This window comes from Vespa mandarinia, chromosome 13 (assembly GCF_050613455.1).
Source record: "Vespa mandarinia isolate Hongniang chromosome 13, ASM5061345v1, whole genome shotgun sequence".
NCBI classification, from domain to species: Eukaryota; Metazoa; Arthropoda; class Insecta; order Hymenoptera; family Vespidae; genus Vespa; species Vespa mandarinia.
The window spans coordinates 465,655-479,105 of record NC_140822.1 but is presented as its reverse complement, the minus strand read 5'-3'; the positions used below and the strand labels follow the sequence as shown (position 1 = coordinate 479,105).

Below are 13,451 nucleotides of genomic sequence, written 5' to 3'. Positions count from 1 at the left end.
CTTACCGAACTGAAACTCGAGTTAAGAGAAAACATTATTATATCTGTGAACATGTTATACGGATTTATCCCATCTAATTAAGGTATGGAAGGGGTTAATGTTCTCTTTCAATGATAGAGAAACGAAGGCAAAGATAGAGTCAGAGATTCAATGGAAAGATAAAATCGGCGAAAAAAAGACTGTGTGCCCCGTGTAAATGGAAAAGAAGTGAAATGTAAAAGGCTGGATGGAAAGTCGAAAGGAAACACACGAGATAGAACGAAAAATGAGTATGTGGGAATTAATATAACTCTCATCCTAACTCTATGACGACAGCGTAGCTCTATGAATATGTAAATTTGACGAGACACATTTCACATAGACACCCTAACGTCGTTTCACAGTGGGATACAACCTCAAAATAAATCATTTATAACCATCATTCGTTCATTCTCATAAACCGTTCTATCTTCCATGCTTATGATTTCTCATTTGTTTTCCCTTTTTTTCTTGGTATAGTTTTTCTTTTCTCATTAGTTTTATTTTTGTTTCCTCATATAGTTTTATTTAATATTTCTGTTTCAGGTAAGTGGTCCTTTCCTCATCATTTGTATCGTCTAGGAATTGAAGGTAGAGTTATTTTTGGTCTTTCATAACAAAGTGTAACATAGATTGAGTCAGATATCGTGCGATGGCTGTTTGCCAATTTGGGGCGTTTCTCGCTAGCATGTTTCTTGAAAACACGCTTTCTCAATGAGCAGCTTCTTGTATCGCACAGTAACTATATAGTCGCTTTTACGCGTGCGCGCGCGCACACACACACACACGCGCGCGCGCGCGCGCGCACACACACACGCATGCATGTATGCATTCATTTCTAGAGAAACATATTGTCTTAACTTTACACCCAAGAACATGGGCCTCTGTGTTGCTCGAAAATTAATATTCTCTGGAAACTATAATGTTAAGATTATTATAATACTCGCGAATTAAATATTATTTTAACGACTATTAACATTATAACCACGGGGTTCGGCAAATATCGTGGTGCTAACAATATTTCGTTGTTCGAGTTATGCTGAAACTTATATTATCTAGTTGAAAGTGTTACTATTTATGAACAATGCCTGAGGTACTACTTTCTCCTTATAATATGGTTTCGTTATAATCGTGCGTTAACATTTTTTTCTCAAATTTTCGAAGTACACGTTCCATGAAAATTCGGAGAACAGTGATATTCTCAGTACTCTTTTCTACGTTGAGAACTAAGCGTATACGCAGGTGTGAGTGGACTTTGTGTGACGAGAAAGGATTAAAACGAATAGAAAGGAAAAAGACTGCACTGTGAGGAGAAAGAGAGAGAAGGAAAAAGAGAAAGAACCGTATTACCTACGCGGGTGTGTACATGCAAGCCATAAACCCTCTTGCTTTATCCTAGCGAGGGCAAAGGTGCGCGGCGGTATTCAGCGATCGTTAATTTCACTCGGGGAGAAATACCGAGGTCGTTTCTACAAAAACCGCGGACGATCCAGCTTCTACTGAACGTTCACGAAGCATTTTGGTTGGTGCATGGAGAGACGATTAGAGAAAGAGTCAGTGGAGAGAGAAGGAAAACGAGAGAACCGGTGGAAAGGATGAAAGAGAAGACAGGGTGAGTGGTGAGAAGAGGAGTAGAGAGAGGAGGGAGGGAAGAGACGTAAGGACAGAGGACCGAACGGCTTTTGCTAACTTATTTTACACTGATCTCGACTTTCTCCATCGACTCATCGCGTTACCAATGCTGCTGCAGCAAATGTCCTTTTTCCTACACTGATATAAATTGCCTAACTTCCCAATAGCTTGTACCAAAGAGAAAGGAAAAATTACAATTTCCTTTTGATACCTCTCCACTCCTTTGTGCAATAAAGCACTTGAATGATTCCAAGTTACAAATCCAATATCCAATGACATTCATTCAATGATCCTTCATGACATTGATCCTTCATCCATTTGCATTATCATTAAATCCTCTATTTATCCGTTCTACCTTCCTCTCTATCCACCCTCGTCTCTTTAAATAAGTGCATCGATATCGCAAATTTCGTTTGAATTATTGAAGGATTCGTTCAAGGAAGAGCAAAATCAATTGGAGATTTCTACCACAAAGGAGTTCAGATTTCGGTTTCTCTTTCGATATATACATACGTAGCGCCAATTTCAATCCTGTTTTTTCTTTTCTTCCGACCCCCTTCCTTCTCGAGAGGATGCAGAGACCGCGAAAAAACCACGGATACTTCGTAATAACGGAAAAAGGAGTAGTAGCTACGTTTGCGGGTAAGCTGGTACACGGAATGTTTTCACTTCAAATCGAGAAACAATTTTAATTTACCAACCACTCGGCACCATTTACCTCTCTGCCTGCTTCTCTTCTCTTCTCTCGTTGCTCTTTCCAACTTTCGCGTTCCACTCCCTTCTCTTTTCATGACCGCTCACCTCTCCACCGTTTCATCCACCCTACCCCCTCAAACCAGACCAACCTGAATACCCATTCGTTGTAACGGCTTTGTTTCATTTAACGAACCAAACGTCGGCCGTTTCTCCCTCTCCTTCCTACTGGACTGCACACACAGCAGTAGCAGTGTAGTTTGTACCGGTAACTCGAATAAAGTCCGGGGCTTTATTACTGATTATTCGAAAAATTGATGTCTGCAGGATAATGAAGCTCGATTCGATAACAAAGTGCGTATTGCCTACTGCAATTTTTGGGTGGAGACAGATAAAGAATTACTATCTAGCGAAGATGAATTTCTATTGATCCCCCGCTTAAACATTTCGTTTTAATTTCACTTGTGAACTCACCGGTAGAACTATATAACAATCGGCCATAAACGTGCTATAAACGTACTAATTTATTTCAAATAGAATGAGAGATAAAACTGATATATATATATTATAATGTTTGCCGAGTTAGAACGCTTACGTGATCTGCAATGCCTAGCGACTCAGTTTTTCTTCCTTTTTATCCATTTGCTAGCGCAATTCTCTCTTTTTCTATTCTTTAGGCCGTTTACCCTTTCTTTTTTACTTGTACTTTTTAACACGTTGAGCGATGAAACAAAGTGTTGGTACAAGTATTATAACGCGTTTCATGTTTACGCAACAACTACATGTGAATTTTTGTTCTCTCTCTTTCTCGCTTTCTCTTATATTCCTTAGAGGATTAACTCCAGCCACAGGACGGACACCGTAAACAGGGCTCGTTACCCGTTTGAAACGTAAAGCTCGGGCACGACGGGCTCCGCCTCCAAACAACGGGAATAATGAGAAACTTTTAATTAAAACCTCAGCGAGTCCAAGGCAATCGAGGAAAGGAACAATGAGAGAAGAAATACGTCGTTAATGGGTGTTTTTTTTAAGTTCCGTGAGCGAACACAGATGAGAGAATGAAAGAGTAGGAGTGATGAACCTTTTTGTCTTTTCATATAAAATGTGACGATTGAGAAAGTTTCCACTTTACGATAGAGGGTGATAAGGAGAGAGTGCATTCCGAATCTTGCCGAGAGCATGCCGAAGTGAGAATCATCCTGATACAATTGAATACATAATAATTCCAAATGGTCTTGGTGTATTATGGAACTAGGATGCGTAAGACTTTTTGCTCCTACCAAGGCTCTTTTTACGATAATACTTTTTCATGAATCATCAGGAAATCTTGATAATGATCGAAAAATTAAAAATAATTTAAAGATTTTTCTCGACGCTAAAGACTACAAAAAAATAATAATCAACGAAGAGATGATGATCAAAATACAAGATTATTCTTTGACACTGCGCATCTAAATATGTGTAGTAAAATTGTCGCATTTGTTGTCCGATGTCTAAAACCTTGGGCACAAATTGAAAACTTCATCGCACTCAAAATTGCAGTTGCCGAGAAACGTGGCGTGTTTGTATGCGTGTATGAGAAACAGAAAATCTTCGGAATCGATAAGAAAGGAAATGAGAGTAGATAAATTTTCCAAGTCGAGACTAGAGGGAAAGAAATGCGACGGATCTGTTGGATCGAAAAAAACAGTTGATAGTTTAAAAAACTGACAAGTACGCGTAGTAGCGATAGAAAAGCACGGAGCGAGTTTGTGTTTGCAGATTTACGAATGGCGCTAGCAATGCTCGGATTGTCGTTCGAAGGATTTGATGGCAAGAGCGAAGGAAAGAGAGGGAAAGCGAGAGAGCTCAATGGTAGTGCAGACATCGGACCAAGCTTGCATTTGGCTGTCGGCATTGTCGAGCCGTCAACCGCAACTGCGACTGTCGAACGATATCGGCAGGATGCGGATTCCGCGCGTGGAACGATCGAACTTGCATCAAAAAGCGAACGGCAACGCATAAAGCCAACTTGGTTCACGAATTTGCACGTACCAACATTTGTCTAATGCACTCAATTATCTTCTTTCTCTTTTTTTTTTTTTTCTCTATTTCTACCCATTTATCCATTTGAAGGATAAATCTCTCACTCTACCTTATGGAGTCTTCTATTTATATCTAGTAGATCCTACTTGCGTATATGTATATTCCAGAAATTTGGTAGAACTTGGACTCGCGTGAACGCACGCGTTCATCTGTATCCGTCGAGTGTGAACCGATTGAATGGTGCTCTCGCGCGTGTTTACCGCGAGAAAATAATGAAGTGTAGCTTGTCACCGCAACGCCGATAATGTGAATATTTGATTCGATCGGAATGCACAGCGAAGCGTCACGCGTTTCCCACAAACCACACACGATGAGTTAGAACGAGCTGTGTGCCGGAAATCATGTTAGTATCCTTCTCTTTTCCGATGAAAGATTAAATTCAATTATTTTAATAATTTATTCTTCTTCAAGTTAGGCGCACACAGAAACGTATTTCCTCAACATTTTTATAACAATGCAAACAAATAGAGAGAAAATTATTGCAAACTATAAGTTTTGGTTGGCTATAAGTATTTGATTTTTAAACTTTCCATAAGTATTGGATATTCTCGGCTATTGAAGTAATAAATTTAACTACGACTTTTGTGATAGACGTCGAGTAGAATTCATACATAAGAAGGTTTTCAAGAAAACGTGGAGACGCATACACATGATCGCATGCACGGAGATTTCTGCAGAGTCGCAAAGCGGAAAGACGTTGCTGTTGCAGAGGTGAATTCCCGAGGCATATGGAAATTCCGAGCATTTGCCGGAGGGTACAAATCAGCCTTGTCTAATAAGGTCGTCGCTTACGCGAGGCTTAAGCCTGAGCGATGATGGGGCCACCTTCGAGGGTAGTTTGAACGCGTTCGTTTAATAAGTAGAACAGAGATTCTAGTATGTATGTCTTTGTTAGATACGTTAAATATCTTAGATGGTTCGAAATGATGTAAATTATTTATAAATTCATTTAGAAAACGCATTCGTGAAATGTACTTTTCTTTATCGATTCTAGTCGCATTATACAAAAGCAACTGCTGAGTCGAAAGTCTACCAAAGTTTTAGTCAATCCACACATTGGAATGCTACGAGTCTTATTCTTATTTTACCGTGTCTCTTATCACTGGCATTCGAGTTCGTTTCGACTTATATTGTCGTCGTGGATGGATCGACGATACTCACCAGGAGAGACAGCTTCAACGCTCTCTGTCCTCGGTGAACATACGTTAACTTGTCGTTACACGCTGGAGGCATTGAAGCAGCACTTCGAGAAACTACCATTCTTTCTACCCCTTCGCTGTCTGGAAGCCAATACCAGTTTACTTTTCTGCATTCCGCGACGTCGTGAAATATAGGTGTCCGTTGCGACTACATCCTAGCACATTGCCTTGAAAGATATACGGGGTTTTACGAATACGAGAGCGTTTGTGAAAATCCGAAGTAACGGTACTTTCCTAGTACGATATTTTTCGAATTTTTGATAATCTTCCTCGAATCGATCATCTTTAACCAGTTTATAAACTATTGTTTATTATATGCGTACTTTACGTTTACTATTACGTATTTTGGGGTAATAAACTGATTCGTCAATTTCATCAACCTGTTCCCAATGTAACGAAGAAAATCGATACAGTCGACGTGCGAGAACATTATATGAATAATCCAAGAATCCTTCTCTAGTGGCAAGTAAAGTACACATATCCACGACGACTGGAGGTCTTTATCTTTCAAAAGAAACCGGCGCTACTCTCTCTCTCTCTCTCTCTCTCTCTCTCTCTCTCTCTCTCTCAGATTTCACTTTACAAGAATTACGAGCTTAATACGGTCTCTTGTGAGCGAACGAGCTAGGACGGCGACGAAGACCGCATTAGACGATCCAGAGCGAATTAAAAAATGGACGTACGAGCTCTTCAAACGAGTGACGATAAAAAGTGATGAAAGTAGTAAAGGCCTGTGTTACTCGTCTTCGTTCTACGATGGAGCAACGAGGCAGGGAAAGGTCGACTTCGTAGGTGACACCGCTCATGAATGGGACCAGTGAGGGATGGAAAAAGTACGACACCGGCTAAAGAGCTCTTTTAAGAGCCGCTAGCAAGCTCCGGGGCTTGACCAGAAAGATCAAGCCTTTTCCTACGTCTCTTCTGTGACGTAACTCTTCCGTTCTCTTCCCGTCTCTTTCACGTTATCGACGTTGTGTGCAAGGGTGCCCGAAGCGGTCTGATGATTTTTACAAATCCGATGGAAAAGAAGATAAAAAGCACCATCGAGCATATAACATCTCAGAAGAAATCTTTCTGTCGATTTTCTTCTTTCATGAGATCAAATAAGATAATGGATCATCTTTTAATTCGTTTAATTTTACTCAGATGCAAATGTAGTAATATTAGACCTTCTTTCTCTACCCATTGCTTTAGGAATAATAATTTTCGTAAAGTCTCCTCGATCGATTTCCAGTTGTCGGCGGAACCACGAACGGATTTCGTCGTTCCTTCGAATGCACGCATAGGGCTTCCCTCTTTCCTGGGAGGATCGTAAATCACGTGCGTAACGATGATGTTTCCATTCACTTCGCTTCCCTAATAAAGGCCCGACTCTTTGGAGTATCGCGACTGTCACGAAAATAAATGGCACGGAAGAGTATACGCTGAAAATCACGAAGGAATATATACGTAGATCGTATCGATCTCTATGCTCGCACCCTTCATCGTCGTCCATCTGAGTTACGCAGGACGACTCCTCGCATGTCGTATCAACCGACACAACCGAGTTATGAAACGTCAATCATGAGCGGCTTAAAAGAGAGAGAGAGAGAGAGAGAGAGAGAGAGAGAGAGAGGGAGAGAGGAGAGAGAGGGGTGCCTAGAGGGAGGAGGTTAATAGAAGGGGATGGACAGCAACGAGGGTGAAACGAGTAGAGAAGAGAGAAAACGAGTTGATCGATACGTAGACTAGACAGAACGCGGAATAGGCCCTGTACGTATACTTCCACAAGGAAAATTTACGATGTCCGTCAACGAGGTTCTCGCGTTACGACTTCGTCTTACGAGCCTGCAAAAATCATGAGTAACGTCGAAGCAACATCGTACACGGAAGGCTCCCCATCTTTTTACGAGAACAGTGTCCCAATATATTTTTTCTCCCACAAACGACGGCGATCTCGGTGAAATTTTTTGGTAGCTATTACTAGCGGGAAAGAAGGAAGAAAAATGGCTAAGAGTGATTCGTTTTGTTCTTGTGGCCGTTTTCTTTTCTTAATTCACGATCTACAGTTACGAAGTAAGTCGGAGATGGCTGTGGTAGCTTCTAGGTAGCTTCGCATACGTATAAGTAGACTATAGTGCATAGTTAAAAGTGCCGGTTAAATACACGGGGTAGTAGTCAGTGGGAGTAACAGTAGAAGTAGCAAGGTAGACTGCATTTGTTCGACGCTAATAGATACGGCGATAGGGAACACGCTAGCAGGCACGCAATAAATACCGCGCTTTCGAGCGTAGAACGCGCTCAAGCTTTTTCTTGTCGCGACTGAGGTAGTAAGAAATATAAGAGCGTAAGTGAATGAGATAAAAATGGGCAAAGAAAATATGTCAGAGGAAAAAATAAGACATCGATAATGATATGATAAACGCTTCTCATAAAAGTGAGGATATTTTGCTTTTCATTGATAATAGATCATTTTTTGTGAAATACAAAAGAAATTTAAGTATATCGTTTCTTTAATAATATATCTCGTTGGCGTTATACTCAAACCGGCGAACGTACGTAAACTCATGGCAAATTATATCATGACAAAATGAATAATATTAAATGAATAATAATTCGATACGAAACAGATGGCATGGCTATCATCTCGTGTGTCGTACAATCGGCAAACTTGACGACTAAATGAATTTACGAGGATAAGCACTCTTTTGGACCACGGTGGGAATCAATAATGCGTTTAAATATTTCATGGATTTCCTAGAATTCGGCTTGTAGGACAGTCACGTCGCGCCCATCTATCGAGATCGGGCCAACTTCAATAGTTAATGGGAACAAACGGGTTTGTAGTTGGCTATTGTAGGTATACGATCACCTTCGGCCACCATATTTACCACCAGGGGCTCTTTCTCGCGCCTGATGCGGGTGACATTACGTGTTTATGCAAGACCACCGTGGCAGTGCGACGTGGCGACGGCTTTCGATTCGCCATCAACACGCATGCACGAGGTTAAATTTACAAATTCCAGTTGAAAATCCAAACTCGTCCTCGTGTCCTGTTCTCGGAGCTTGATGTATACGCAGATGCTGCAGCATGTATCCGCAGAACGTGCCGCTCGTTTCGCTTTATCGCCTCTCGCGAAATCCACGAGATGCACTCGCGAGTGCGCCTCATCCAACATTTCATTTATTTCTCTCCTACGTGACGATCCGTTACGAGATCGAATTTGGTTCTGTTACCTTTGTCGGTCACGTATTAAAAACACATCGTGATAGGCAGTGCTACCATCGTAACAATATTTTTCTTATTTGTCATGGAATATAACTTTTCTAGTGAGTCAAATTTAAATTGCTCTAGCGCGCATTAAACCGTACCTAACAAACCGATTCTTAGAAAGAGAACAAGAGAGGTCGAGGAGGAATAGAAAGAGAGCTCGATGTATTAGAGGGTGCAAGCTAGTGTACAATGGCAGATGCCAGCGGATTCATCAAGAAGCAACGTGGGTAATGGAGGCGTTTAACGGCTGTGGCTAGTTGCATATTCATGCTCACCTTTCCGCCTTCGCGCTGCGCAACCTTCGTCGATAACATCATGAGCTTTTACGCCGGTGGGATGCCTCGCTTTTTTGTCGTTAAAAGCACTTAACCAGCGCTTCACCAAGAGTCCCTCCTTTCCTGTCCCTTCTTTCCTACATCAATATAAATTGAGCAAATCCTCAAATTTGTCCTTCTCTTCTCTTACATCCCTTTAAATTCGAAGAGAAATCGAAATAAACAAACAATCTTGACTTCTTCTTGAGTTTCTTCTCGAGGCATCTTGAGTACTTTGAATAATTTTTTTCTCGATCGTCTTTCGGCGATTATGTCATACCGGTCGACGACCCACAATTTGCAGTAGCAGAAGGCAGAGTCGTATTAGCTGTGGAGGGTGGAAAGTCCAGCAGCGATTATTTAGAAGCTTTATCGTAACGCTTTCCCTCTTTTTTGCAGTGGAGAGACGAAAAGAAACAAAGAAACGTGAGCGCAGACTGAAACATGGGTCAGATAGGCGGGTTCGTCGCGTGCCGACGTATACTGCCGGCCTCGCCCCCGCCTGTCTGCCCTCTATCCTCACGAAACTCCAAAGATTAACGACGAGAGGTGGCGCAAGACATTACCTATCCGCGCGTAAAAAGCTAATATAACCTTTTTGCATTCGCCGGCGATATAAATTTACCGGTTCCGCTTCTTTACCAACGTGAGCGATAATGCTTACCCTTGTTGCTACTACACACGCATACTTCCTTATCGTGCTATTGCGACTAAAAGATTTACCAGAATTTTTGGAAACTATCCACGGTCTTATTTCTCCAAAATCATCGTTTATTAGCGTCACAAACGAATAAAAATTACAAAGATGTTTTAGATGTAGACGAATTATAAGTTGAAACGAATTGAACAGCCGAAACTTCCTCCAGTATAGATCAAGCGAAACGTTTTCGTGACGTCGTTCGAAGCAACGATAATTGTCACGACGTGACACTACGCTCTTTTCGTTTTATTGGCCGGTTTGTGAACGGTTTATTGAGGATTTACGCGGCACAATATATCTCCTCGCTGATCCCTCCGTTTCGCGTTTCTTTGGCCCTCCCTCTACGAACGTAGCTTTTTCGGACGGGAGACATTTATTAAGGGTTATCGCGGCGTCACTGTAAAACGGGGACAAGTATTGACAATCGAACGGAGTTCAGAAGTAATCTCCAATAATCCCGTCTATCCTTCCCTCTTACTCCCATCGGCTGATGCTTCCACGCTTAAAGTCGTTTTGCGATTACGTCTGTCGTACTTTGCTACCTTTAAAACATCGAATCATAGGTATCCTCGGTAATCTCGTTTTCTAAATCTTATACTCTTACTAAAAGTAAAACACTTTGCGTTGTAAAAAAAAACTGTACGCTGTATTTAAAATGAAATAAATAATTGTCCGTCTTTGTTTCGAAGCAAGTTCACCTTTCTCTCCGCAGTTACTCTATGATCCGTGTGACCCTACGAAAAGGCACTTCCACCACTTTAACCACATATTGGAATAAGTGTATGTGTGGGCGCCTACGTATAATCCTATATACCTATTCCGTAGTCCCTTGAAATATTGCTCGTCGCTCCCTAGAAGATGTACGATGCGTTATTGTTGAAAGCATCGGAGCGAAAATTTCGGTGTCTGGATGTATCCCTCTGTTCTCCGCCCTATGGCTAGGCGCGACGTCCTCTCGTCTCCTCGTCCTCTTTTCCCACCGACCCTCGCTCCTCTTCTCATCCTTACTCACTGTATGCCATTCGCACGCGACATCCTCAAACCCCCATCGAGACCGAAAGATGGGTGTAAATGTAAACAGCGTGTCTGCACGTCCGCGAAAGACGGCTTTCCGACGGTATATCAAAGGGGAACAGTTTCTCTTTCTTTTTTTCTCCTCCTTCTCTTTTCCTCCCACTCCCACAGCAATCTCGATTCTCGAAAATTTTCTTTCCCTTTCCCAGCGCGGTCGTTTCCGTTATACCGTTCTTTTCAACATTCCTTGTTTGTTCTCTTGTCACCTGTCAAGCGCACTGCAAACCTCATTCACGCGCGCCTACGTTCGAATCCGTCCGCAAAACCCATTTGATCGCTTTAAACGAACGTCGAGAGTGAGAGTCGGAGAAACTTGGATATGCATGTACGTACGTACATACATGCACCAACGTTATTATTTCGTACGAAACTCGTCAATGTGATCTTAACGTGGAATATAATTGATCAGATTCTCAGCAATATAGAGACCAACAAATAGGCTTCCATTTTTTAAATTACAAATCTGCTCGAATTTGCGTTAGTCTTACGTTTCTCAAATCTTCCAGCGTGTACTATATTATTCACTATTTTATTTCGTCCTTAATCACGTTTTAATTGTAGAACTTGTGCAACGATCGATTTGACGTTTCTTTTAACGTTTTAATGAAAGGCAATGTAATTAATATTTTTTGCAAAAGACGATATGGAAAAAAAAAAGAAACCTATACTCCACTTTAATTTTGCGGTTCGTTCATCCACGTATAATTACAAATTCTGCAATATGCATTTCATATTTTCCGCGTTTTCACCTATTTGGATATTTCGTTCGTTATCGTCAAAGCAACAGAGCGAGTTACATTTGAAATCATATTGTGATTCGTTGTTGGCAAACGAGTTGAAGACTACATAGATGATGGCTTTAACTGGATCTGCCATCCTCTTTCTTCCCCTTTCTTCTCCCTCATCCCCTCCCCCTCTTACTCTTGCCATCTCTTTTCCGTCAACACCCATGCCTACTCGTCGTACTTACTTTTTCTCTGGTCGTATTGTGCAATAGCTAAATCCATTTTGGTATTAGATTTCTTCGTATCTTTCGCATGCCTTTCATGGTAGCATTGATGGATTAAAGAAAAGAGAGTAAGATTAAAAATGGAGGAAAAGCTAGGAAGAAGGATGGAATACGAGAGGGAAAGAGGCGAGTTGGAACGGAGCCACGTTGCAAAAGAGCTGATACTTGGAATACGATGTCATTCGATCATAGGACCGCCATCCACGCTGCTTAGAGTCAATTTGTTAGATCCACAAATGAATTTTGGATCTTCCTTTCTACTCTGTATTCATCGATTTTCCAAATAAATTAATCATCGTTTTATTTATCTGCTATGCAACCAAGAAAATTCACTATCGTCTTCCGGTTACTTTTCTAACATTAGTTTACGTTTCATTAGCGTACAGTACACGCGATTTTATTCTTCATGCTTAGGTTACATAAATAGAAAAAAAAAGAAGGGGAAATCCACTGAACCATCGCACACAGATATATTTGTGCCTATTACCATCAAGGATAATAAATACAAGTTTCGAGTTTATTATGCTTTCTTCAAGGAAAAGAAATGGACTAGTGCAGTGGACGAGATGGGGCTAAAGTAAATGCACCAAATACAGAGTTAAGTGTTTGCCGAGGGAGAAGAAGAAGAAAAGAGGTAGGGGGAGGTGGGAGTGGATGGAGGGAAAGAAAAACGAGGAGAAAGAGGAAGAGAAAGAGAGAGGGAGAGAGAGAGAGAGAGAGAGAGAGAGAGAGAGAGAGAGAGACGGGTATGTCCGACCTCGAGAACTGGCGCGTAGTTATGACGCTGCGAAACGTCGAGTGGAACGAAAATTGTGATGAGTGTAGTGTGAAATATTTACACGCGGAAGACAATCCATCACCGGCACCTTCACCCTCGACGTATTCGCCATCGCCAACCAACGTCGTTGCCACCATCATCAGCAGAACTACTACCGACAACTTCAACAGATCTACCAGCAACTCCTTGCTTTCCAGTACGCGGATCTACGAAGCCGCTACTGTGCTCCCAACCTACTTTACGCCTCCGCAACCTTCACACCTTGTAGAGTAGAGTAGAGTGCTCTTCATTTCTTCGTCCCGGACCTCCTCCCGTCACCGAACTTGCCTTTCCACCTCGTCGTTGACTATGTCATCTCACAATGATTTCCAGCTTTCAACAATGTCCCATCTTTCGCGCTGATAACGACAAACGCTTCTACTACGAGATAATGGACTGTCTTCGGCTTGAAAGAAAAAGCTACGAGATATCCGAACGAGTGTTAGAGCTATCCGTCAAAAAACTGCTTGGTGTAATCACTTTTTTGAGCCCCTTTATTTTTCTTACTTGAAAGGATTTAAAATGAAACGGTTTGTTGATTTTTAAAAATGTATTTTCTTGAAATATTCAAACACACGAAAAACTGTTTCTCATTGAAAGAAACTAACGGCACAAATGTGATAAACTAATAATTTTTATTTGTTACGTACAAATAAG

The 13,451-nt window shown here is 41.4% G+C and overlaps 1 protein-coding gene across 2 annotated transcripts in view; it reads left to right on the top strand.

The window, feature by feature from the left end:
- bru3 (CUGBP Elav-like family member bruno 3) overlaps positions 1–13,451 on the top strand; it is a 412,883-nt gene that overhangs the window by 107,007 nt on the left and 292,425 nt on the right. Inside the window, exon 3 of one of the 2 annotated variants that reach the window (XM_085661019.1) lies at positions 565–609. The exons of the other annotated variant lie outside the window; for it this stretch is intronic. The gene's annotated coding sequence lies outside the window, so the exon portion shown is untranslated. The remainder of the gene's footprint in view (positions 1–564; positions 610–13,451) is intronic. 2 annotated transcript variants of the gene reach the window in all.